The following is a 2,390-nucleotide window of genomic DNA, read 5'->3' as shown; positions in this document are numbered from 1 at the left end:
TGATACCTTTCTATCATAGCTGCGATACTGTGCATGTTCTGACATCTTTCTACAATAGCTGCGATGTTCCTTTCTGAAACTTTGCTATCATAGCTGCGATGCTCTGTGTTCTGACACTTTTCTACAATAGCTGCAATGTTTTTTTCTGACACCTTTTCTATCATAGCTGTGATGCTCTGTGTTCTGACACTTTTCTATCATAGCTGCGATGCTCTCTGTTCTGACACCTTTCTATCATAGCTGCGATGCTGTGTGTTCTTTCCTTTCTACAATAGCTGCGATGCTCTCTTTTTTTACACTTTTCTATCATAGCTGCGATGTTCTCTGTTCTGACACCTTTCTATCATAGCTGCAATGTTCTCTGTTCGACACCTTTCTACCATAGCTGTGATGCTGTGTGTCCAGACCCTCTTTCTATCATAGCTGTAACGCCCTGTTCTGACATTTTTCTATCATAGCTACGATGCTCTCTTTTCTGACACCTTTCTATCATACAATACAAACAGCCCACAATGGACAAAGATAACAGCGATCTCTCACACATACTTTTAAGGTACCGTCACATTAAGCGACGCTGCAGCGATATCGACGATGCCGATCGCTGCAGCGTCGCTGTGTGGTCGCTGGAGAGCTGTCACACAGACAGCTCTCCAGCGACCAACGATGCCGAAGTCCCGGGGTAACCAGGGTAAACATCGGGTTACTAAGCGCAGTGTAAATGTAAAAAAACCAAACAGTACATACTTACATTGCCGTGTCTGTTGCATCCCTCGCCTTCAGCTTCCCTGCACTGTGTAAGCGCCGGCCCTAAAGCACAGCGGTGACGTCACCGCTGTGCTTTGCTTTACGGCCGGCACTGACACAGTCAGTGCAGGAAGCTCTGAGCAGCAGCGTGGACGCCGGGGGACGTGACAGACATCAGAGGGTGAGTATGTAGTGTTTTTTTTTTACTTTTACAATGGTAACCAGGGTAAATATCGAGTTACTAAGCGCGGCCCTGCGCTTAGTAACCCGATATTTACCCTGGTTACCATTGTAAAACATTGCTGGCATCGTTGCTTTTGCTGTCAAACACGACGATACACGGCGATCTGATGACCAAATAAAGTTCTGGACTTTCAGCAACGACCAGCGATATCACAGCGGGATCCAGATCGCTGCTGCGTGTCAAACACACCGATATCGCTATCCAGGACGCTGCAACGTCACGGATCGTTGTCGTTCTCGTTGCAAAGTCGTTTAGTGTGAAGGTACCTTTAGTCATGTGTTGAGAAGTTATCATTTAGAGAGATCGCATACCACTATATAGGACACTCCACCATAGAGTTCAATAAACCAGAGAAAAAAACATGGAGTATACGTCCAAATTGAAAAAGTATAAATATACGTTTTTATTCATAGAGAAGTCATATACATAGCATTAAAAAAGTTAATCATTCCATACAAGGTATACAGAGCAAGGGAAACTGAAGAAAACACTGAAAAATAAATGGTGCCAGCCCCTGTGGATATCTGCATATACTGTATTATATCATAAAGTACCAATAGTGCATGTCATGGCAAGGGTTTAAATGGACCGGGTATTCCATTTCTATATAATATAAATCCCACGATGGGGTTAAGACCAGAAGTATAGCACACTATATGCCCATCCCAGTTCCATAGACCTTACCCATTTTGCAGATTCCCACTTAGTGACGTCTGCCGTCCAGTGTCGTCATCGGTACGCGACTGTGAACCACGGCGCCATCTTGGATGCCGCACATGATGCAGCTCCCGGTGCGACTGACATGTGATATGCGCCGCAACTAGTGACACCTGATTGAGGACTCTGGACCCTATACAATGCACTACACTGCCCCCTGACGAAGCCGACGCGAAACGCGCGTTGGGGTTTCGGTGGTGACCCCTGGGAATCTGCAAAATGGATAAGGTCTATGGAACCGGGATGGGCATATAGTGTGCTATACTTCTGGTCTTAACCCCATCGTGGGTTTTATATTATATAGAAATGGAATACCCGGTCCATTTAAACCCTTTCCGTGACATGCACTATTGGCACTTTATGATATAATATATGCAGATATCCACAGGGGCTGGCACCATTTATTTTTCAGTGTTTTCTTCAGTTTCCCTTGCTCTGTATACCTTGTATGGAATGATTAACTTTTTTAATGCTATGTATATGACTTGTCTATGAATAAAAACGTATATATTTATACTTTTTCAATTTGGACGTATACTCCGTGTATTTTTCTCTGGTTTATTGAACCTTTCTATCATAGCTGCGATGCTCTCTTTTCTGACACCTTTCTATCATAGCTGCGATGCTTTGCATGTTATGACATCTTTCCCATGACATAGAATACCTCTTATTATTGCAGCGTGTT

The sequence above is a fragment of the Ranitomeya variabilis genome, chromosome 4 (genome assembly GCF_051348905.1).
Source record: "Ranitomeya variabilis isolate aRanVar5 chromosome 4, aRanVar5.hap1, whole genome shotgun sequence".
NCBI classification, from domain to species: Eukaryota; Metazoa; Chordata; class Amphibia; order Anura; family Dendrobatidae; genus Ranitomeya; species Ranitomeya variabilis.
Note: the sequence above shows the minus strand (reverse complement) of the source record.